The 24,409-nt window shown below is 35.2% G+C and overlaps 1 protein-coding gene and 1 long non-coding RNA gene across 2 annotated transcripts in view; one reads left to right on the top strand and one right to left on the bottom strand.

Moving 5' to 3' along the window:
• Positions 1–24,409, top strand: part of LOC127986304 (apolipoprotein L3-like) — a 540,496-nt gene that overhangs the window by 291,963 nt on the left and 224,124 nt on the right. The window lies entirely within an intron of this gene.
• Positions 889–7,665, bottom strand: LOC127986347 (uncharacterized). The gene is made up of 4 exons (XR_008160815.1): positions 7,521–7,665; positions 4,172–4,364; positions 3,626–3,657; positions 889–3,538 (listed from the first exon to the last, which is right to left on the bottom strand). It is a non-coding gene; the product is annotated as an uncharacterized LOC127986347 (long non-coding RNA).

Below are 24,409 nucleotides of genomic sequence, written 5' to 3'. Positions count from 1 at the left end.
ACATAACCATACCGCCAACACTAACAGTATGCAATTATAATTGTCATAAATATACTTGACGGAAGTGGTCCTGATTGAAGTAATATTTTTATAAATCTTGATTTTTTTCACAACTTGTGTGCAATTCAGTGTGAACTGAACTAATAGTGTCTCATGAACACACAGTCATGCACAGAGACCAACAATCAAGTCAGGATGTTTGTTAAATAATATGAAAAAGTTTAGTTGTAACAGTCAAACCTGTTAACATGTTTTTTTCGTTGTTCCTCTACTACTCACCATGAGGGGGCAACAAGATGTAATACTCTGATGTATAAAACTGGGGTAGAGAGTAGAAATAGTAGATTGGTAATGGAGGAATAAGCATGGCTTATGGCTCCAAACGATCATTGGTCCTGATTGGGAAACTAATAGTTTCATGCTCAATCTGAAAAGGACTCCACATTCTGTGGGAGACATCTTTCTCTTTTACATGCCTGTCTGAAACCTTGTTTGAAACATGCCAATGAAGTGAAAGTAGAGGCAATGTGAAATACTGCTGTGGATCCTGAAACCGGACTGTGCCACACTAGTGATTTTGAAGACTTGGGTTTACTGTGATTCGATATCGAACACAAAAGTTTGCACGTGGAAACTTTTGGATGTACACCGTGGACATGAGCTTTCGTGGACATTCATGGATTAGAGTGTGGTGAGTGAACTTTCAGGATTATTGTCTTTGTCATTATCGTCGCCGTCAGCATCGTCATCATCTTCAACGTCTTCATCACCGTCACCCAAAAACAGATAAGACTTATGTTTATATGCTGTTGGTTTTTGAGGTTAAAAACATGTACGATTTCTGTGTGTGTCAATAAAAGGGTATAAAAAGATAAAACAATATGCAAATGAATGTGAAGTATTTTTTTATTTTATTTGTTTTTTATATTACAGACTTGTGAAGGTCGTATTGAAACATAGTTAGTGATTCCACCCTATAAAAACAGAGTTATAACTAATACCATTGTGAGGAAGCGGTTATACAGTATGTTTCTCACTAAACGTTATTGTATACCTGCAGAACACTTGGAATATACATCACGATACATAAGACCACTCTGTGATATGTTGGCTTCTATTTTAACAGCGTAATGTTATTCGCCATACACTGACATTATATGGGCATGCACATTTGGGCACAAAATTCAAGGGTGAGTAGATGATTATTTATTTTTTGGGGTAAACTATAACCCTTTAAGGAAAAGCATTTAACTCACTGTAAAAGTATATATTTTTGTTGTAAAAAGAAGTCTATCTTACTGGAAAATAGGTTGTGATTCCTGAATTCAATGTTGATCTCAATGCGCTGAGGCAGGGCTCCGTCTATCAAAATGAATGCTCATAAATGGGACAGCACATAAATAAATGACATGTATGTTTAATTCTCCAAGTCTTGTGAGGGCACAAATTCACTTTGAATGGTGAACAATTTAACTCACTCAGTATAGAGAGTTTGAGTACTGTATATTGAAAAGTTATTTACAAATATATACAAATGAATATACATGAAAATATATGAGTATATGAAACACACACACACACACACATATATATATATATAATAGTCACCCACTATCAGAGTCCTTGGCTCGGCTGCGCTCTGAGCTGCTCGTCCTTGAGCGTCTGTTAGTAGCGGAGTGCTGGCTGATCCGATCCATGTTTAATCACATTTGGGGATTCCTCACCCACATTCATTAATGCTTCAAATCGGTTCTCCAGATGTATAGGGGGTGGTAGAATACCAGTATTCACAAGCCTTGTCATAGTCGAATCTGGAGTAGAGGAAGCTATGGCAGCAATATGTCTCGTGTTGCTTTTGGTCTCGCTCCCTGTGTGTGCCATCGATTAGTGTGGCGATCAGTTTCGGCTTGTTCCTCTACACTTGGTGTAAACTATTGAGATTCAGAAGATTCATGGGACTCACCGGCTGTATGCTGAGGGGGTGATTTTTGTAGTATTATTCCAGTCCCAAAGAGTTTTTAGTTTTAGCGTTTGTGCCAAAAATCTGTTGTTTGAGCACTGTGCTGATCTGCTGAAGGAAAAAACTGCTGAAGTAAAAAATCAGAGAAAAGTACAGAAATAAGAAGCAAAGCACAGAGCAGTAAGATAGAACGTCCGAATGTTAGCAAAGGCGGAAGCTAAAAAAAAAGAAGGTCTTTGTATTTTTGTATTTTGTTTTTTTTTATTTTTTATTGTGGTCTTTAAAAACAATGTCTTAGGACTGTAATGTGTTCATTTGTAGGAGATGTTCATATATTTGTAGTTTTGATACCATTTCAGGTCCAAATGTTAATGATCTGTGTGCACATCATTTGCTGGGCAGAACTGCATTGTGTTAGATGTTTTATTCTAATATATGGATGATTGACAGCTGAAATCACATTGAATGTTATACTTTTTCATGGGAAGCCCCTTACAAAGCTTTAAATTGCTGAATATTGAAATTAATCAAACAACAAACATGACTATTTAGATTTGACTTTTTTACATATTTATATATTACAATATTCAACAAACGGTCAAAATGATCAGTAAAGAGATGGAAACTCAGTTTGTGCTGTTTTTGGCATAGAGAGCACACTTTCACTTTTAGCAATCACAGACATTTAAAATGAATCAATCTTTAAGTCATATATTATTTATTTTATTAATAATTTTTCATTATACTGATGGGTGTATGTTTTGAAGCCAGATTCAGACGTGAGGACTAATGAAACTCAAGTTCAGACTGACGTCTCATCAGCGTTGGGTTCTGTGTGTGTTTGTGGCGTCTGAACATCTCTGAGATTTTCTCTGCAGACCAAACCACACAGAATAGAGTCTGAAAACACTCTCGAATTAATCAAACAGAAAAACATTACCCAACAAGATGAGCTGACATATGAGTGTAAATGAAAGAAATTCACACAGATGATGAACATGAAAGGTAAGTACATCAAAACATATGTAAGAATAGCAACAGTGAGCACCGAACAGTTTTTTCTGACAGGAGTGGAAGAGGCTTTACAGCTGATTGTAGATGATACAGACAATACGATCAGAGGAACAACACTTGTGCTGAGACTGAATAATGACATGTTTGTAATTTGAAATTCCGGATACGAGAAAAGAAATAATGCACTCACTATAGAAAAAAAAAGCACAAGGATGGAGATTATGATGTAACAGGGCAGTGAGAAAATACGAGCAGACCAAAGTGGATATTTCAGAGTCAAGATCCCCTCCAGAGCCACCAGCTGATGCAGATGAAAACCAAACCAATGTAATCCCAACCAAAACAGAACAAGCTCAGGGATAAAGTATCTGAAATCTGTCAGTATATCTCTCAGTATATATAGATTAAGGGGCAATTGTATCAGGTCATTGAGGAGGAGGAGGAGGATGAAGACTGAGATTCGGTCTCTGATCTTTCTGTGAAGCCACAGAAGACGAAAAGCCCAAACCAGAGCTGGAAGACCCACACAAACACTAGTGATGAGGAAGATAATCCTTATGATATCTGAAGAATCATATATTTGAGTTTCAACAATCAGATAATCAGTAATATTGTAATAATAACCAGTATCAAAATAATAACTGTGCTCACCTAACAAGGTCTGATTTTCACCGTTCATGTTGCTGAAAAAAAAAAGTTTTATGTTATTTAATACTGAGTAATAGTGTGAATTATTCAAAACATAGCTGTTTCATATATTCATTGCTCTCTTTAATGGAAATGACTTGCTCTAATTAATAATGGTTACACTGTCATAGTTAAATCAGAGCTCAGTGAATTTCTTTTTAAATCCATGCGGGCCAGATCTTGGCCGAAACTGTTTGCTGTCTGGGTAGTTTCGATTAAATCTTTTAAAGAAATGTTGATAACTAGGAAATACATAATAAGAATTTAAATAGAAAGACAGTAAACATCAGTGTTCATCTGTTTGTCTGTGTTTTTCGAGTCAGGTTGAGTCTGAGAATGCAGTGTACTTGGTGTGTTCAGACTAATGCTAGTCAGCTAGTCGTGTTCAGTTATACTCTACTGTTTTCCATCATTTCTGAGATATATAAAATAATATCTTCATTAAAAGAAGTTCTTGTAATATAACGTTCACATTAAAATCTGCATTAAATCAGACAGATGAGAGCTTACCTGAATGAAACTGAAATGTGTTACAGTCGCTGTCTTCAGTTCAGATCACTGTGGTTCAGTTTGTCTTTGTCCCTCACAAGCTAATGATGTTTCCTCATCAGTCAGCAGTTGGTCGATGGTTAGTGGTTAAAGCTCAGTGTGTCTCTGTTCTCATCTCACTGCCCACACTGTTGTTCCAGAATAAGTTTTCCTTCTGAAAAATAAAGACATTAATTGTATTGAATGTGCACTTGTAGTGTAGGCCCTACTTTGAATCTTAAAAGTATATAAAATGTGTACAGGGTACTCGCAGATAATATAATATTATTAAAATACTTGAGTGTACCTAAAGAGAGGCACTTCCATGACTGTTTCTTAACACTCTTGAAAAGGGCCCTTTTCCAAACGTCAAATCTGCAGTCTAATAAAAATATAAAAAATAGAACTAACCTATTGGCCTATATAGAATACAGTCTATTTATATTTTATTTTTTATTTTTTAGCAAATTTAACTTCATTTGTTATAAGTTAAGATGTATGATCTTTGTTTTGTATGTATGTATGACCTTGTTGTTTTATTATTTCTATTATTTACTTATTTATTCTAGAAATTACAGGTAATGTTCAGTTGCAAAAATCCTTTTGAATGCAGATCCATATTGTGAGAGGATAAAATAAATCTATTAAATACAAATAAGCAATGCTTTATGTTAATTGTGCTTCATAATTAAAACAAATTGTATATAAAATATATATAAAAACATATAATATAATGTGTGACTTAAGTGGTTAACATTTTTAACGTGGCTGACACTCCCTCTGAACAGGGCCGTGCAGAGACCTTTGGAGGGGCAGGTGCTCAAAGTATAAAAGGGGAACATGGAACAAGGCTTTAAATGGCGCTGTTCAAGACATCAATACAGCAATATATTGAGATGCATTCCTTGCCGATTTGCGTATTGATATGCATGGTTATGTATTGATACAGCAGCAAATGCTTTGTTGCAGTTTTGAAAAAGAAACAATAGAGAAGACAATTTTAAGTTTAAAATAATAATAGCTCTGGGATTAGAAACTGAAATGTCTTAAATTGTCCCAACCTGAAGGCTTTTTCTTCTCTGTTCTACAGAATAATTAAGAAGAGCTGTTATAGTAAAAACTATAGAAAACACTTGTGCCTCTACATTTTCCTCTTTCTCACCAGCCTCTGTCTCCTGGCATACTGTTACCTGCTTTCTTTCTGTCATGTGTGCCTCTACATGTCCCTCTTTTTCTTTCTCTATCTCCATCTCCTCATTTAATCTATTTCTTTCCACTCTCTGTCCATCTAGGAACAAGGCACAATTTACTATTTCATTATCAATCTATTATTTTAACCATCACTACTACTCTTGCACCTAATCAATAGGTCCACCTTGAAAATTGATACAAAACATAAAAAAACTGATACACTGGAATATAGTGATTCGTATTTTTATTACTGTTGTAGTTGTTGTCTAAAATCGAACACCTTTGCAATGTAAACAAATTACAGGCTACATTTGTTATTCATCTCCTTCACACTGCACTTTGATGTCAGGTATATTATGCATTTTATATTGACATTGATATTTTTACATGTATTTCCAGAGAGATATTATTGAGTTTACAGGCTAAAGTGATCTTGCTGTTGTAAACACTGTTGCTATTGTAGAAAAAAAATATTTGCGTCACATTTAAAATATAATTATATTTTAATTAATTTCTGAATTTTTATAATGCTAATTCAGAGAATGAGAAAATCTAAATAAGCCTTACCAGTGTTGCGATAATTATTTTTAAGGCACTCAACGTGTAAAAAAATAAATAAGTACTGTAATATAATAAACGTTTAGTCAAACTTTTATTACCCGCGCTAGCACAGAATCAGTTCAGAATCAATCACCAAAAGAATCAGTTCTGTTCAGACGCTCTGTGTGTCGGTCTGCTTCACACTGAATCACACATGCGCAGTATCATCAGCTCCTCGGTTCACGAATCGGACGAGTCCAACAGAAACAGTTCTTGGTTCAGTGTACGAATAAATGTCGAAATAATTATTATTTATTATTGTTATGCGTAGTTTGAAGAGAAACATGTTTTAATCTTTTTCTTGGATATATATATATATATATATATATATATATATATATATATATATATTTTAATCAGGAAGAGGATGACGGGTCATAGCGTTTTTTTGCAGGGTCTTGAAAACCCCAAGACCCCCCCGGCGCTACCGCAGGATAGATGTTGTCTACAGCTTTTTACATTGTAGATAAAAACAATGTCAGCTTAATAAAAAGTAATTTATGCAGCATCTTAATTAAGAATTCTGACATCTGAAAAGTCTGATAGCCTTACGCAATATGCTATAATATTTAAACTGTAAAAAGTTACTGCTGCAATTAGTTATAAGAACTTAAAATTAACTTTAGTTTAGATTAATTAAAATTTGTTGAGATAACTTAAATATCCAATTTAAGTCAAGCAGGAACACTTGCTTTTTTAAAGTTGAAAACTGTTGAGGATTCAGAAGCTGAAAGATTTACAGAAACACAATGAGCCTAGAGAAATATAACTGATAATTGAGTTTGCTTAAACAGTCGTATATTGGGATTTAAGTTATATGTTAATTTTCCTGTACTAATTGGTATTCTAATAATATGAAATAAAATTGTCTTTAAGTAAACAAGTTTCAAAATCCTGATTAATCATTTTGAGCTTCTAAACAGTGGCGGCTCTAGACAAATTTTACTACGGGGGCCAAGGAGGGGCCAGTGTTTAACCAGAGGGGCACATTAAAAATGGCAACATATTTTATTTAAATGTAATGCAAATAAATACAAAAAGTAATTCTTGAAAAAATCTACACAGTAATTTTACACAATCTAAACATGTTTATAAAAACAAATTAATATTAGTACTCTTATAAAATTCAATCAGGCAATCATACATTTCATAATTTAATATTTATATATGAATGTCAAGAATTCAGAAGTGTATATATTTAAAATCCTTACACTACACTACACAGAAATAATATACAATTAAATTATCCTTATTTTAAATGTATTGTGCAGGCTAAAAATATAATAAGCTTTTAATAATCTTTCAGTGCGCAAAACCATGATAATATGAAACGCTTCAGAACTGAGCTCACAAAATGATTTTAAAAGTTTACGGCTTTTAAAACGTGTGTGATCTAACAGCCACAAGCGAGTCTTTTAAAAACAGCAACAAACATAAAATACAAATGCACAAAATAAAGTCATTTTATGCAAATCCACAGCCTTTTTATCTACAGATCAAGCATTATAATGTGACTATATAATATCGGAGAGAGTTTTACCATACATCCTGCTGTAAATGGACGAGGTGCGCGCTATTTGAATACTGAATGATTGACAGCCGCAGAGGAGGGCTTTAATTTAATGATGTAAATAGTCTTCTGTCCATAACAAACAAGAGGGTCTGGCTGCAGACATATGGGCGAGTGGGGCGCCACTCAAGAGCGGAAATACGTCACCTCCACTAGCGACGCCGCCGCCATGTTGGACCGGGCAACACTTTCCGTAGAATTACGTCACCTCTATGGCGGCGAGTGGAGCTCCATTCAAGAGCGAAAATACGTCAACTCCACCTAATTTTCGTTTTGTATTACTTGTTATATACATATAAAGGGTGCTTTTCAAGTTATGTCATCTCTTTGTACGTAATGTTAATATGTTCTGTTACTTTTACCTAGAAATAATAAAAATAATAATATACTATTTTTTTACGGTTTATGACACGACAGATATAGATATATATATATCAACATTGATACAGTATGTATTGCGTGTGTGTGTTGTTTGTGTGTGTATACCTTTCAACTAATAGTGATCCTGACTATTGTTGTATTTATTTTCAAGCTAAAACTATTATACAATTTTTGTACAATTTAAAGGCAAATCACTCCAAAAATCAATGCATTCTCACTCTTTTCTCATAAAAAGCACTTACTTGTAAAATGCTTTCCTTAAAAGGTTTGCTCCTTTTTCCAATTGATAACTTTTAACAGTGACCCAGAATATTACTGAATTAATTTTTTAAGTTATTTTACTGTATAGTGTTGGAGAAAATTAATGGCAAAATGACTCCAAAAAAGTGTATTTTAGCACTTGCACCGTTACCCATTTTCATACACTCATAAAAATCTTTGCTTTATGGGTTTGCTCTTTCTTTCAGTGGATTCCTATTCACAGTCACTCTTACCATTGATGTATTTATTTTCAAATATTTCTACTGTATAGTTTTGGAGAAAACTAAAGCCAAATTCAACCCCAAGAATCTAATCGCATAAGCTTTTTTACACCATGTCCCATTTTCAAACATTAATAAAAATCTTTTCTTTATAGGTTTGCTCATTCTTTCACTTGATTCCTAATCACAGTCACTCTGACCATTACTGCGTAAATTTTCAATTATTTTTACTGTATAGTTTTGGAAAAAATCATTGGCAAAATCATGCCAAAATAAAAGTTTATTCTATCTGTTGCACCATTACCCATTTTCAAACACTCATAAAAAAAATCTTTGCTCTATAGGTTTGCTCGTTCTTTCAGTTTATTTCTGTTTACAGTCAATCTGACCATTACTGTATTAAGTTTCAAATATTTCTACTGTATAGTTTTGGAGAAAACTAAAGCCAAAAATCAACCCCAAGCATCTAAGTGCATAAGAACTTTACATCATGTCCCATTTTCAAGCATTCATAAAAATCTTTGCTTTATAGGTTTGCTCGTTCTTTCAGTTTATTTACTTTAGTTACTAGTTACTTTTAATATTAAAATTTTCCATACAGTTCTTGTACACTGAAAGCAATGTACTTAAAAATTTAGTGATTTCAAATTGTTTCTGATAAACTGAGGCATTAAGTTATATTAGTGGGTTGAGGAAAATCTCCTATTTGTTAGGAGAAAAAAAACTCTTGGATTAGTTGAAAAGTGGCTACTTCTGACGTGCAGAGGCAGAATAAGTTTAGAAATTTCAGCATGTTATCATATTGTGTTCCAAGCAGATTTGGCAGTTCTACCAAATAAGGGTAGTGGTTTGTTTTTGTGAATTGTGGGGACATTTTATAGGCGTAATGTTTTTACACTGTACAAACTGTATATTCTGCCTCTATAGCCAGGGACACACTTAAAGGGGGGGTGAAATGCTGGTTTTCACTCAATATCCTGTTAATCTTGAGTACCTATAGAGTAGTACTGCATCCTTCATAACTCCAAAAAGTCTTTAGTTTTATTATATTCATAAGAGAAAGATAGTCTGTACCGATTTTTCCCGGAAAAACACGAGCGGCTGGAGGCGTGACGTGTGGGCGGAGCTAAAGAATCACGAGCACCAGTAGGATTTTGTGTTGAGAGCGTCTGGAAGCTGTGACATTACCGTGAGGGAAAAACATCATCCAAAACAAACCATGGCTTACAGTCAGATTCAGCCGTTTATTTATGATCCAGAATCAGATCCAGAGGCTGAAATTTAACAAGAGCAGCATCAGCAACGACGTCTCTATGTGGTGTGTACTGAAACTGTATATATTTGCTTAGCGGTTTTGGAAAATGACTAAGTTCCACTTTGTCGTCTTTTTTTTTTTGGAAAGTGCAGTTTGATGACAACATCGCATGTTGTTTACTTGATGTGCTTACGCGCCGATAGCTAAGTTAACAACACAGAGATATTTGAAGCAGTTTTACTCACCGCATGCGGTTCCAACACACGATTGTGACCCTTTTTCGTTGGGACTGCATCATCCTTAAGAAATAAACGATGTGCAAATCCGTCGTCAAACTGGACCTTGTTTGTAAAACAAGCATCTTCGAAATGCAGGGAACAAACACAAACACTTGCACAACTCCGTTGATGCTCTGTAAAAATAAACTCCATCCACTGGTCCCTTAATGCTGTTTCTTTTTTGGTAATCTGTGCAGGGTTGTCTTGCTCTGGCAACCAAAAACACACTTCTTTTGTGACATTTGGCGACGCTCTCGCTCTGATCAGTGAAGTCTGTTGTGCTCTCAGTGCTCTGCTATACGGGAGCGCGCTCTTCCGGCAGAAGTGCCTCAGGACCCATATAAGGAAATTCCCCTCCATCTAACGTCACACAGAGCCATACTCGAAAAAAACTTTCCCAAACTTGTGACAAACCGGAAGGAGTATTTTTGGAACAGAAATACTCCTTCAAACATACAACTTAATTTTTGAAACTTTGTCCATGTTTAGCATGGGAATCCAACTCTTTAACAGTGTAAAAAACTCAGTATGCATGAAATAGCATTTCACCCCCCCCCCCCCTTTAACAACTAGCTGAAACATTCTATTTGGGACGCTAAGGCTGTGATGTTAATGTTGTCCACTAGATGGCGCCATGGGATTGATTTTAACCCAAATGTGCTTCGAGAAGTTTTAGTTCCTCATGATGTGGTCATCTGTCAGAACGCTCAAATCACCACCTCTCTCCTATTAGACACGGGACATATATATATATATATATATATATATATATGTGGTACCACTGCTCAGTAAGTATGCTCAACGGCTCACAACCCTCCCTCCCTCCCTCCCTCCCTCCCTCCCCATTATAAGCATGAGCACACTACTGCGCTCCTTCTGGCTGTCGTCTTCTTTGTTTCAGATCACTAAGGCTTTCAAAATCTTAGCTGGTGGACCCCAGTGCTGAGAGACACCCATCTTCATAACCAGGCTACAGGATAGACGTCCCTCTGTCACATCTACATGATTATCCCCGTTTGCTTTAAAGACTTTATTAAAAGTCTTAATTGTTATGTATTTCTAAATTCATGGTTCCAGGGGGTTAATGTTAAAGCTTTTGTATGTTCAATTATTCTGGGAGCAGGAACCCCCATAAGGAACCATACCGCTAAAGATAAATTGTGTTCAATATACTCAAGGAAACTTGCCAAAGTGGTTCCTGTCTGAAATAAGGTACACTCTCAGAAATTAAGGTACAAAAGCTGTCACTGGGGCGGTACCTTTTCAAAAGGTACATATTTGTATATGTTTTGGAACATTTTGTTTCCTTTGAGGTACGTATTAGTACTTAAAGTGTACATATTAGAACCCAATAGGTATAAAAGTGTACCTTTTGAAAAGGTACTGCCCCAGTGACAGCTTTTGTACCTTTATTTCTGAGAGTGATAGGAGAAAATTTCACTTTTGGTGATGTTCTACATGATTCATTCATGTATGTGAATTACATTTTATGGTGATATCATGAAGTAATCAAAAGTTACAGCATTTGGAATCAAGGTATCCTTTCTCTTAGTCCTTGACAGTTTAGAAACTTTTGTTTTGAATTTCAAGTTTAGTCAAAGTCCTAAATAATTACACTTGTTTTATTTTACTATGAGACCTTTCAAATTACATATGACAAAAACTAACTGAGCTGTATGATGTCTCTGACATATTAGGGTACAAGGCAAAAAAAAAAAAAAAGATTTAATTTCTTTAATTATATATAGTTATATAAGTTATATAAAAGATAAAATAAAGAAACATTCTAGGTTTTATATTCTGCTTGCCAAGTGTTCAAAGGATTTTTCCAACTGATTTCTTTAATTCATGGGTTTAGGTATTATTATTGACACGAAAGACGAAATCTGCTGTAAATAATGATAGGACATTTTCCACAATCAGAGCATGTGTTATGAAATGACCAGCATAAAAATCCACGAGAAAGTTACACAATGTGCACACTTGGAGTTTATAATTAGATGATGAATATCTTTAGATCTATGACAGATTATGGTAAACTCTTTTTAATCAGGAGAATTTCCTGAAAATAATGACATCCAATTATGAGAATGTTTTGAGAAGTTACGAATAAAAACTTGTAGCATTGGGCCTTTTTTTCTTTGCTGCATCATATGTGTCCCTGTGACCCTGTCTGGTTTAATGTGTTGTGCTTCATGAGGAATATCTATCCATCAATCTGATCGACTGATTATGGTCAATTTTGTTTTATTAATCAGAAGAATTTTCTGAAAAGAATGTGTCATTTTTCAAGATCTATGCATGTTTGGCAGGAGTGCAACCTCTGATTTTTTAAAAAAATATATATTATTTAATTAATTAATTAATATTTTGCTCAGCTCCATGTCATAATTAATTTTTATGTATTATAGCTTTATGAGAGATATCTTAGGATCTAAATGATGGATTTTCTGCAAATAATGACGTGCCTGTTTCTATGATATATGATATTTCATGAGGTTAGGAACAAAATCACCATCACAGATATCTTTGATGTTTGTTTTTTTGTTTTGTTTTTTGTTTTTTTGCCAAGCTCCTGTGTAGTTTAATTCGTGTTATAACTTAATAGGAATATCTTTAGATAATGACAGATTATAGGGATTTGGGGCTCTTTTTAATCAGGAGAATCTAAATAATGGTATTTATTTTTGTTTTATGTTTTATAAAGTTATGAGCAAAAATAATAAAGCCCAAAAATAATATTACTTACATTCATTAGAGCTGAGATATTCGAAGCTTTTAAATAAATTTTGGTTATTTCATTCAGGGGTTACTTACTAATTTGATTATTTTTCGTGCAGGAGGTGTTCTTTCACTTTCATTTTTTTATTTTATTAATATTATTATTATTATTATTTTTGCAGCCATCAAAATTAAAATGTGTTTATATTTACAAAATATATTTAATCTTTTAAATTATTTTATTTGTACTTTTGTTAATTTAAATAACAGTTAAAGTTTAAAGATTGTATTGTAAAACATTTACAAAAACTCCAACCGATAATATATTTGTTATTAAATGATTAAACTTTCATCTGAAACATGACATGGTTTTCTTGTTGTGACTTTTACTCAAGTTTAAATATTTAATAACCATTTTAAAAAAAATTCTATTTTGTTTTCAATTCATCAAAACAGTTGGATCATAATATGAAAGTATACTTTGATTTTTATTCTTAGTATTTTTTTTTTCATTTATCTAGATTTCTCACAATCCAAAATTATGATTCAGTGAATTGTGATGGCTTTAAGACCTCCTCCCACAATATTAAATAAAGCAGTTTCAATTTTTTATACTTTGCTTTATTCCATGAGCAAGTAGAGTACGAACAATGTTTAAGTAATGAAATCTGAAAACAGCAGAAGTCAACAAATTAAAAAGGGGGAAAAAATACCAGAAAATAAATTGATAAATTACTAAAGTTCTCCGGGTGTGTGTTCACTGTGCACTTTGGATGGGTTAAATGCAGAGCATGAATTCTGAGTATGGGTCATACTTGGCTGTTTATCATGTTATCTCTTTTTTTTATGAATACATATATGATATGTTTTATAAATATTAGTCATGATAGTTTTTTGTAATATTCAGTGAAATGAGCCATTGTATACTTATCGGAAGCCAAAAATCATATGTTTGAGGGACATGGAAAAAATATTGGATTATAGGAAAGTCTTAGAATAACTTTTATGTCCCACAGAAGAAATAAAATCCTGCAGGTTTGGAAAGACATGAAAATCAGTAAATTATTTCTCAGTGATTACTTTATTATGAAGTTCTTGATTTTGGTGAACTATCCTATAAGTAAAATACAAATACATCCCTTAAGTAAAATCAAATGCATTACCTGCAGTAGAGCGTTGTTAAACTCACCTCTGAATAGTGTTTTACCTGCAGTAGAGCGTTGTTAAACTCACCTCTGAATAGTGTTTTACCTGCAGTTGAGCGTTGTTAAACTCACCTCTGAATAGTGTTTTACCTGCAGTTGAGCGTTGTTAAACTCACCTCTGAATAGTGTTTTACCTGCAGTTGAGCGTTGTTAAACTCACCTCTGAATAGTGTTTTACCTGCAGTAGAGCGTTGTTAAACTCACCTCTGAATAGTGTTTTACCTGCAGTTGAGCGTTGTTAAACTCACCTCTGAATAGTGTTTTACCTGCAGTAGAGCGTTGTTAGACTCACCTCTGAATAGTGTTTTACCTGCAGTAGAGCGTTGTTAGACTCACCTCTGAATAGTGTTTTACCTGCAGTAGAGCGTTGTTAGACTCACCTCTGAATAGTGTTTTACCTGCAGTTGAGCGTTGTTAGACTCACCTCTGAATAGTGTTTTACCTGCAGTAGAGCGTTGTTAGACTCACCTCTGAATAGTGTTTTACCTGCAGTAGAGCGTTGTTAGACTCACCTCTGAATAGTGTTTTACCTGCAGTAGAGCGTTGTTAAACTCACCTCTGAATAGTGTTTTACCTGCAGTAGAGCGTTGTTAAACTCACCTCTGAATAGTGTTTTACCTGCAGTAGAGCGTTGTTAAACTCACCTCTGAATAGTGTTTTACCTGCAGTAGAGCGTTGTTAAACTCACCTCTGAATAGTGTTTTACCTGCAGTTGAGCGTTGTTAATCTCACCTCTGAATAGTGTTTTACCTGCAGTAGAGCGTTGTTAATCTCACCTCTGAATAGTGTTTTACCTGCAGTTGAGCGTTGTTAAACTCACCTCTGAATAGTGTTTTACCTGCAGTAGAGCGTTGTTAAACTCACCTCTGAATAGTGTTTTACCTGCAGTAGAGCGTTGTTAAACTCACCTCTGAATAGTGTTTTACCTGCAGTTGAGCGTTGTTAAACTCACCTCTGAATAGTGTTTTACCTGCAGTAGAGCGTTGTTAAACTCACCTCTGAATAGTGTTTTACCTGCAGTAGAGCGTTGTTAAACTCACCTCTGAATAGTGTTTTACCTGCAGTTGAGCGTTGTTAAACTCACCTCTGAATAGTGTTTTACCTGCAGTTGAGCGTTGTTAAACTCACCTCTGAATAGTGTTTTACCTGCAGTTGAGCGTTGTTAAACTCACCTCTGAATAGTGTTTTACCTGCAGTAGAGCGTTGTTAAACTCACCTCTGAATAGTGTTTTACCTGCAGTAGAGCGTTGTTAAACTCACCTCTGAATAGTGTTTTACCTGCAGTAGAGCGTTGTTAAACTCACCTCTGAATAGTGTTTTACCTGCAGTAGAGCGTTGTTAAACTCACCTCTGAATAGTGTTTTACCTGCAGTTGAGCGTTATTAAACTCACCTCTGAATAGTGTTTTACCTGCAGTAGAGCGTTGTTAAACTCACCTCTGAATAGTGTTTTACCTGCAGTAGAGCGTTGTTAAACTCACCTCTGAATAGTGTTTTACCTGCAGTAGAGCGTTGTTAAACTCACCTCTGAATAGTGTTTTACCTGCAGTTGAGCGTTGTTAAACTCACCTCTGAATAGTGTTTTACCTGCAGTTGAGCGTTGTTAAACTCATCTCTGAATAGTGTTTTACCTGCAGTAGAGCGTTGTTAAACTCACCTCTGAATAGTGTTTTACCTGCAGTTGAGCGTTGTTAAACTCACCTCTGAATAGTGTTTTACCTGCAGTTGAGCGTTGTTAAACTCACCTCTGAATAGTGTTTTACCTGCAGTTGAGCGTTGTTAAACTCACCTCTGAATAGTGTTTTACCTGCAGTAGAGCGTTGTTAAACTCACCTCTGAATAGTGTTTTACCTGCAGTAGAGCGTTGTTAAACTCACCTCTGAATAGTGTTTTACCTGCAGTAGAGCGTTGTTAAACTCACCTCTGAATAGTGTTTTACCTGCAGTTGAGCGTTGTTAAACTCATCTCTGAATAGTGTTTTACCTGCAGTAGAGCGTTGTTAAACTCACCTCTGAATAGTGTTTTACCTGCAGTAGAGCGTTGTTAAACTCACCTCTGAATAGTGTTTTACCTGCAGTAGAGCGTTGTTAAACTCACCTCTGAATAGTGTTTTACCTGCAGTTGAGCGTTGTTAAACTCATCTCTGAATAGTGTTTTACCTGCAGTTGAGCGTTGTTAAACTCATCTCTGAATAGTGTTTTACCTGCAGTAGAGCGTTGTTAAACTCACCTCTGAATAGTGTTTTACCTGCAGTAGAGCGTTGTTAAACTCACCTCTGAATAGTGTTTTACCTGCAGTAGAGCGTTGTTAAACTCATCTCTGAATAGTGTTTTACCTGCAGTAGAGCGTTGTTAAACTCATCTCTGAATAGTGTTTTACCTGCAGTAGAGCGTTGTTAAACTCATCTCTGAATAGTGTTTTACCTGCAGTTGAGCGTTGTTAAACTCACCTCTGAATAGTGTTTTACCTGCAGTTGAGCGTTGTTAAACTCACCTCTGAATAGTGTTTTACCTGCAGTAGAGCGTTGTTAAACTCACCTCTGAATAGTGTTTTACCTGCAGTTGAGCGTTGTTAAACTCACCTCTGAATAGTGTTTTACCTGCAGTAGAGCGTTGTTAAACTCACCTCTGAATAGTGTTTTACCTGCAGTAGAGCGTTGTTAAACTCACCTCTGAATAGTGTTTTACCTGCAGTAGAGCGTTGTTAAACTCACCTCTGAATAGTGTTTTACCTGCAGTTGAGCGTTGTTAAACTCACCTCTGAATAGTGTTTTACCTGCAGTAGAGCGTTGTTAAACTCACCTCTGAATAGTGTTTTACCTGCAGTAGAGCGTTGTTAAACTCACCTCTGAATAGTGTTTTACCTGCAGTTGAGCGTTGTTAAACTCATCTCTGAATAGTGTTTTACCTGCAGTAGAGCGTTGTTAAACTCACCTCTGAATAGTGTTTTACCTGCAGTTGAGCGTTGTTAATCTCATCTCTGAATAGTGTTTTACCTGCAGTTGAGCGTTGTTAAACTCATCTCTGAATAGTGTTTTACCTGCAGTTGAGCGTTGTTAAACTCATCTCTGAATAGTGTTTTACCTGCAGTTGAGCGTTGTTAAACTCACCTCTGAATAGTGTTTTACCTGCAGTTGAGCGTTGTTAAACTCACCTCTGAATAGTGTTTTACCTGCAGTAGAGCGTTGTTAAACTCACCTCTGAATAGTGTTTTACCTGCAGTTGAGCGTTGTTAAACTCACCTCTGAATAGTGTTTTACCTGCAGTAGAGCGTTGTTAAACTCATCTCTGAATAGTGTTTTACCTGCAGTTGAGCGTTGTTAAACTCACCTCTGAATAGTGTTTTACCTGCAGTAGAGCGTTGTTAAACTCACCTCTGAATAGTGTTTTACCTGCAGTTGAGCGTTGTTAAACTCACCTCTGAATAGTGTTTTACCTGCAGTAGAGCGTTGTTAAACTCACCTCTGAATAGTGTTTTACCTGCAGTAGAGCGTTGTTAAACTCACCTCTGAATAGTGTTTTACCTGCAGTTGAGCGTTGTTAAACTCACCTCTGAATAGTGTTTTACCTGCAGTAGAGCGTTGTTAAACTCACCTCTGAATAGTGTTTTACCTGCAGTTGAGCGTTGTTAAACTCACCTCTGAATAGTGTTTTACCTGCAGTTGAGCGTTGTTAAACTCACCTCTGAATAGTGTTTTACCTGCAGTAGAGCGTTGTTAAACTCACCTCTGAATAGTGTTTTACCTGCAGTTGAGCGTTGTTAAACTCACCTCTGAATAGTGTTTTACCTGCAGTAGAGCGTTGTTAAACTCACCTCTGAATAGTGTTTTACCTGCAGTTGAGCGTTGTTAAACTCACCTCTGAATAGTGTTTTACCTGCAGTAGAGCGTTGTTAAACTCACCTCTGAATAGTGTTTTACCTGCAGTTGAGCGTTGTTAAACTCACCTCTGAATAGTGTTTTACCTGCAGTAGAGCGTTGTTAAACTCACCTCTGAATAGTGTTTTACCTGCAGTAGAGCGTTGTTAAACTCACCTCTGAATAGTGTTTTACCTGCAGTTGAGCGTTGTTAAACTCACCTCTGAATAGTGTTTTACCTGCAGTAGAGCGTTGTTAAACTCACCTCTGAATAGTGTTTTACCTGCAGTTGAGCGTTGTTAAACTCACCTCTGAATAGTGTTTTACCTGCAGTAGAGCGTTGTTAAACTCACCTCTGAATAGTGTTTTACCTGCAGTAGAGCGTTGTTAAACTCACCTCTGAATAGTGTTTTACCTGCAGTAGAGCGTTGTTAAACTCACCTCTGAATAGTGTTTTACCTGCAGTAGAGCGTTGTTAAACTCATCTCTGAATAGTGTTTTACCTGCAGTTGAGCGTTGTTAAACTCACCTCTGAATAGTGTTTTACCTGCAGTAGAGCGTTGTTAAACTCACCTCTGAATAGTGTTTTACCTGCAGTAGAGCGTTGTTAAACTCACCTCTGAATAGTGTTTTACCTGCAGTTGAGCGTTGTTAATCTGGAGCATATTGTTTTATTGCTTTGTCTTCTGGGTAAATTTCACCTACATAAAGCCAGAGCCATCCATTGCAAACCTAACTTTAGAATGTTTTCATCTGATATAAAGTCCCTTTTTACTTCCTTTAAGAATATGTCAAATCCGTTGAACTCAAAGGCTTCAAAAACTTGTAACATTATTGAGTCTATTGTAAACTGTCTTTAAATTATCCTTTCTTTCCTTTACAATTTGTTTGTAATTTTATTTTTTTTTATTTTTTTTTTATCTTTAATATGTCTTGTAAATTTGTGTCTCTAACAGAACCTCTTGTGATGATGTCCGTTTGCCCCCTGTTGCTTCAAATATGTTGTTGTTCTTTCAAGTGCAATAAAAAAAAAAAAAAAGGATGGAGAATGCTGTACTCTTCCTGCAGTCAGATAGACAGGGTCCCTACGCAGTGTTCACTGCTCCCTACTCCCTGAGCACGGTATATCAGTTGAAGTGGACTTCACTGACAATAACCGCTCATTTGGAACGCTCTGCAAACGTAATCAAAGAAAGTCACCGATGGGGTCGCGCAGATTATGATATAAATATATAAGACTACATTCATATTTAAATTTTTATTTACAATCACATTTAAAATATGTACACTATACAATAAAAAATCATTGAGTACTATATAATGAAAAACGTATGTTTATTATACACTTTAATTGACAATTGCTGCTATTACTTGACTATTAACAGAATTGAAGCCCTGCAGTCATGCAAATATGAAAATAACTTTTATTTGGTTAACTGTATAGCCTATATGTGTTTTTAATAAATGGTCATATAATTGCATAGCGGTCTCGTGCGCCTTCTTCCTGCGCACAGCCGTATAGTAAACACTGAGTAAAAAAAGTTAAATAAAGAAAAATGGCGGAGCCTCGTCTACAATCCGTAATGAATATGAACGATGACAGCGAAGACGGCCGTTCTGACTGGTGATGACGTGCTGCGCGCAATGACAGTTGGGGAATAATCGCTCTCCACTTCCTGTGAAGTGATGTATCGATGTTCCCTTATTCCCTGTGCCGTGCTCAGTGCCCTTCGAACTGAACATGTTCGCTCCCTTCGGATTGGAATCTCACTTAAGATGGCGGAATACCCTGTGAAGTCCACTTCGCAGTACACTTACGGTCGAACGGGACGCACCTAGAGTGTCTGGATCGACCTTTGACCCCTGTAATACAGTAAGGTGTCTCCCTCTACAGGCGATTCTCAGAATCACACAGTTACAGATCTACAACAGAGTTCCTCAATTAGTTTTCACAGGGGGCCAAATTCTGCAAACAATACAAAGCCAAGGGCCACTGACCTATATATACCTATATATATATATATATATATATATATATATATATATATATATATATATATACATATATATATATACATATATATATATATATACACCAATCTCCAGACTCGATCTCTTCTCTCCACTTTCCTTAATTGCAGATTCAATTATTAGATCTGTCAGCATTCATATTTTTATACTTCAAACTGTAACACTGTGTCCCAACCAGACGTAACGTGATAAAAAGTATCTTTTCTGTGTAGTTTTTGTCCTAACCATCTGCGACACTGACACGTGACAATAAGAAACACAGAATTGATTATCTTTCAGTGTCCACTTTTCTTTACTTCTCACTTGTTTTTGCTGTCACATCTACACTGGACTCCACAAACAATGCAAATCATTTGAGCTTTGTGTCAGCACGTCATAAACAGATCGAGTCGATTCAGTGCATGGTTGAAGAGAGACTTGAGCTTGAGAGGCAGAATATACTTCCTAAGACTTACATACTCTGCTCTCTCTCTATATGTGGACAATTATATTCATAAATCAGTGTATCGCTTTTTCCAAAAGGAGCTTGTAACATCTCCATACGTGTTGTTTTATTGGAGGAATGTGGTTGATCTTTTTGTGGTGATTCTAATCAAACACATATCTTTTGGGATTGTCCTCACACACAGCTCTTTTGGATTGCATTCTCTAATCGTATCCATCGCAGTGTGCTCCAGGGCTTCTCTCTGCTTTTACAGGATGTACTTCACTGCAGTAAATTCACTCCTCAAAATCCTTTATATATTGATTTTGAAAAAGAGGTTCAACAGTATATCTGAACTATAATCTTACAAAAATCTTAAGGCTTTTAAAACAATTAATTAAATTTTTCTAGTTTGTTTTGTTAAAGCTTTGGTTTTGTATCATTTATTTATTGTTACATATGTCTATTAATGATGCTTTGCATGTTATATCACCTCTTTGTATTTTTGTCTTTTGTACCTTGGCATTAATAAAAAGAGAAAGTAAAAAATGAAGTACTTGAATTATATGGGAATCCGAAGTCCCCAGCCACTAGAGAAGTCATGTTTATGTTTATATACAGAGCTAAACAGCCATCTAGTGGTTACACGATAGTATTACAGATGAGAAATGGTGAATATTCAGGGCCGCCCCGAGGCATAAGCGAACTAAGCGGCTGCTTGGGGCCCCCCAATCTTTTTTTTTTTTTTTTTTTTTACAATTAAATAACTTAAACAAGTGATATAAATGAATGAATAATGAACGAATAAATGAATAATTCAAGACAAGAAATTTCTTATTTACCAACAACTGCTGCTGTGTCTGCTAGCGTCTGAGTCATGCGCAATTGCGCAGACACCTCGCGTGCATCGACAATTCGCGCCGGCACGCAAATGCGCGTCACTGTAATAAATGATAAGTCATGTTACAAAAAGGTTGTATCCCTCTGGTGCTGAAAAGAGAAATCAGAAAAGGACATAAAGTTGGCTTGACGTTGGACGTTTGAGAGTCTCAAATTTAGGGACCGTCTCTAAAGTAACATGCGATATTGATTTACACTTTTCTAATGTCAGTAGCATTTGAGGAGAAAGACTTGCAGTTATAAAACAATTGTAATGTGTTCATTCAGTTGTCCGCTACAATGCACACCTTATACATTTTTAATATATATTAAAATAAATTATAAATCATTTAGGGAAAAATGAGGCCCATTTATCACTTTTAGGAACATTACTGTGAAAGTTTTTCTTCTTTTTTTCAGGTTCCCTTACGAAAATTACCCATGATTTTATCAACCCTTGTCAAAAAATCCTATTGGAATTTCACTTTGTCCTATTGGATCCTACTGGATTCTTAGAATCCTATTGGACATTCTGATTAATTTTAATGGAATTTCACTTTGTCCTATTGGATCCTACTGGATTCTTAGAATCCTATTGGACATTCTGGTTGATTTTAATGGAATTTCACTTTGTCCTATTGGATCTTACTGGACTCTTGGAATCCTATTGGACATTCTGATTGATTTTAATGGAATTTCACTTTGTCCTGTAGGATTTTATTTGATGTTTAGAATCTTATTGGACATTGTGTTTAATTGAATGGGATTTAAATATATTCAGTTAACAAAGACTTGTTACTGTTTTAGTTTTGTTAATCTGAATTTAGTTCAAATCACATAATGAATTTGAATTTGGCTTGTCTTCCGTTATTACTGTCAATCGAAGCAATGAGTCCAGAACAATTTAGCAGATTTACCTGCGTAATATTTAACACTAAAAACATATAATGGTAAATGTGGACATTTCATCCTCTTAGATAAACAAAGATTTTCTTCAAATTGTGAATAGATTTTATTAGAGAAGCTGAGAAAAGGGCTCCCCCTTAAAGCACAGTACAACTGACTGTAAATGACTGAGCTGGCTTATCTAAAACCAGGAAGTAATCGTGCATATGTTCAATTGACAGAGCATTAGTGATTGCTTTGGAATATATTTGATACAATATTTTTATTTTGGTTTTTTTTTTCTCTGTTTTTACATTTCACAGAAATAGTACTTTATTACATTAAATGAACAGTTTAAATTCCCTTTGAGGTGTATTATAATGATTTACAATATCAAATTCTACATATTTTTTAATGTTTTATTGTTCTGTGTTGTGATGTGATTGTATTTGCTATTATTATTATTGTTACAGTAAAGTGTTATTTTTATATTCAACTTCTGGTCTCTTGTATACACTTTATATGTTCCTCCTCACTCTAGATATGTTCCTCCCTTTGGGTCTAGAACTGGTTTAGTGTGAATAATTTACATTGGAAGCACAAGTGCTACATATTGTGTGTGTGTGTGATCAATCCATTATCAGGGCCTTAGAAATTTTTCGTACTAATGCTGTATGCTGCACAAATCACCGCTCATGTTTTTTACAATGTTACTTAAGGTCATGCAACATACAATAAACAATGTCTACATCAGGGTGAGTTTAGGCAAACTGCAAGTACTATTTGTTCATAAAACAAATACAATGGAAAAGTGTACCTTTTTAGAATTAAAAAAAAAAATCCCATATAAACAGTCACCCAACTGGATCCCATTAAAATCCTATAGGACTGATCCTACAGGATATTTATGTCTTGTCCTACAAGACTATTCCTATCAGAATCCTATAGGAACGGTTCCAAAATATGATAGAAAATCCAATTAGAATCCTGTACAGTTTTCTTATTGGAATCCTTTAGGATTTTTTGACAAGGGAGCGTCTACACTACAGCCATTGAGGGAGTAGACCATTTATTTTTATTCTGTTCGTCGTAATCCAAAACTCTTTGTATTTATACGGGATGTTGTGGAAATGCAACAATAAATGCAAAAACACAACATGTATATTCACTTTTTAATTTATATTAAAAGTTTATTCATCTTAGTGTCTACTTCCGCATTCCAATCCTGCTAATAGCGTCATAATTCTCTATACCAATAAACTGTAAAATCGTCACTCATCTGTACACCAATAAGCTCATCTTAATCATAAACCAATAACCGCTGAGGTGGGCGGGGCGACACGTGTCGCTCCGCCCCAACGTGTCGCCCCGCCCCATCGTCCAGACTGCACTCTGGGATACTTGGAGTCGATCTCACTGTGATAGTGATAGTGAAACTTCAGAGGAACTATTTCAGAACATTCAGAAAAAAAGTATAAAACTATAAGGTCCTAGTGGGCTGAAAATATTAGAGAAAATAGTGCAAGATGTAAACATATATGAGTAAATAGATTTTAATAGTTTTAACCTTTTAATTTGTATGTATTTATATTTTTAAACCAAAAATAAATTTATTCAATTATTCATTCAAAAAAATAAAATACAAAAATAAATAAAAATAAAAACCTTGTCAGAATTTATGGGTAATCAAAAATGCGAATGTTCTTGCTATTTCATAGTCAAATGTAACAAATGTTCAGCAACACAACACACTGTACACAAAAAAGCTTGATTTGCTTGAATAAAATAATGACTGATGTATCTTATTAAAGTTTTATATGAACATTTATGAATAACTGTGTCCATCTGTCTGACTAATGTGGTTTCATTCCTTCCAATTACGATTCAGCGACATGATGACAATGATAGTGTTCATTTTAATTCCTCAGTTGAATTGCAATATCAGCATTATTTCAAACAATAAGTCACTGGATCTGTGGTTATATGTTTTTTGAGTAAGGTGCATGTGTTCCGTTTCCTTGTCAAGTCCAGGAAGTTGTGACTCTGGTCTCAGTTGTTGAACTGAATCTCAAACAACACAAGCAGTCAATCAAATACAGAGACAAAACCACGCCCTCTCCACTTCAGCATGTTTGCTGTTGCAAGTGACATTGTAATTATAAAAAAAAATAATAATAATAATAATAAAAAAAAAGTGACATTGTAATTTAGTTTCTTTTTTCTTGTCTTCACCACCTGGCTACTGTTGTAAAATGTTGAGATTCAAACAAAATGTTATCAATAAATAGAACAAAAAAAAATAATAAAAAAATAAAGACTGCAAGTGATGTCACTAGACTGCAAGTCTGAGAGTGCAATGCAAGTCTGCAGCCAGACCCTTCTTGTTTATGACGTGCTGACACAAAGCTCAAATGATTTGCAGTGTTTGTGGAGTCCAGTGTAGATGTGACAGCAAAAACATGG

Source organism: Carassius gibelio, chromosome B21 (genome assembly GCF_023724105.1).
Source record: "Carassius gibelio isolate Cgi1373 ecotype wild population from Czech Republic chromosome B21, carGib1.2-hapl.c, whole genome shotgun sequence".
NCBI lineage: Eukaryota > Metazoa > Chordata > Actinopteri > Cypriniformes > Cyprinidae > Carassius > Carassius gibelio.
The sequence above is the reverse complement of the archived record's forward strand: the minus strand, read 5'-3'. Positions and strand labels throughout refer to the sequence as shown.